This window comes from Meriones unguiculatus, chromosome 9 (genome assembly GCF_030254825.1).
Source record: "Meriones unguiculatus strain TT.TT164.6M chromosome 9, Bangor_MerUng_6.1, whole genome shotgun sequence".
NCBI lineage: Eukaryota > Metazoa > Chordata > Mammalia > Rodentia > Muridae > Meriones > Meriones unguiculatus.
This window is the reverse complement of record NC_083357.1, coordinates 76,149,924-76,151,275: the sequence shown is the minus strand read 5'-3', so window position 1 is coordinate 76,151,275 and position 1,352 is coordinate 76,149,924. Positions and strand designations below refer to the sequence as shown.

The 1,352-nt window shown below is 43.3% G+C and overlaps 1 pseudogene; it reads left to right on the top strand.

Annotated features, from left to right (window-relative positions):
• Nucleotides 1-661: 661 nt before the first annotated feature.
• LOC110551913 (large ribosomal subunit protein uL24-like) lies at nt 662-1,091 on the top strand (annotated as a pseudogene).
• Nucleotides 1,092-1,352: the final 261 nt, after the last annotated feature.

Here is a 1,352-nt window from a genome sequence, read left to right as displayed (position 1 = left end):
CAACGTTTTCCTATTGCACGCTAATTCTTTATAATGCGAGCTGAATTTCATTCACTACCTTAACAGCTGCCACCTATTAACAAGTTTAATATGCTAGACACTTCACATTTGTAATCCTAATGACTTCCTATAATAAACCCGGGAATGCTCTCCAAGTCACAATTAAGGGAACTAAGGGTCAGAGGTGAAAGTCATAAACTGAGTCACACAGCTCAGCCCAAAGTCTGTAGGTTTGCTCACACTGCCTTCCACCTGCACAGAGCAACCTGGGTTTTCTTACCTAGGCTCCCAGCTCACGTCCAGTCATCCAAGTTGTGAGGTAATCACTGCTGAGTGGTAGTCAGTTAAAAACACAACCACATAGCCCAAGTTAATTGTGCCCCATAGAAGGACTGAAAAAGCTGTTGGTGAACCAATTTATCTCCATTTACTCACCTTTCTGCTAGAAACTGTTATGGGACACAGTTCTGGCCAATAAATAAACTATAAATGGAGATTATTAGATAGAGATTCTAGCAAAGTTTTCAGAAGGAAAAAGTCAGTCCTCTTTAATCCCTGTTTGTTCTCTTCTTCTTAAAAGAGGGGTCTCGAACTTACAGGACTGGAAGTCATTTGTAGACATCTTTTCTTTTGTGGCCATTGCTGGATCGCAGCAGCTAAAATGAAGTTCAATCCCTTCGTGACGTCCGACCGAAGCAAGAACCACAAACGGCATTTCAATGCACCATCTCACATCTGGAGAAAGATCCTGTCTTCCTCTTTTTCCGTAGAGCTTTTACAGAAGTAAAATGTTCCATCAGTGCCCATTCGAGGGGATGATGAATTCAGGTTGTCAGAGGACACTACAAAGGCCAGCAGATTGGCAAAGTGGTCCAGGTGTACAGGAAGAGGTATGTCATCTACTCTGAGCAAGTGCTGTGAGAAAAGGCTAACGCCACAACTGTCCATGTGGGCCTCTACCCCAGCCAGGTGACAGGCTAAAGCTGGACAAAGATGGTAAGAAGATCCTGGAAAGGAAAGCCAAGTCTTGACAAGTAGGAAAGGAGAAGGGCAAATACAAGGAAGAAACAATTGAGAAGATGGAGGAGTAGAGGCCTCTCATACACAGCTTTCATCAAGGATTGTTTAAAAAAAAAAAAAAAAGCAAGGTATCCTATGTCCAAATGTCCTAGGCTGGCCTCAGATTCACTATGTAGCTGAGAAAAGACTTGAACATCTAATTCTACTTCTGCCTCCCAAGGTCTGGGTGCCTTAGTTTGCCCTCTGATGCTGTGATGAACACTGCAACCAAAACTTCATTGGCAAAGGAAATGGCTTCTGTATTCTAATCCGTCATCACGGAAAGCCAAGGC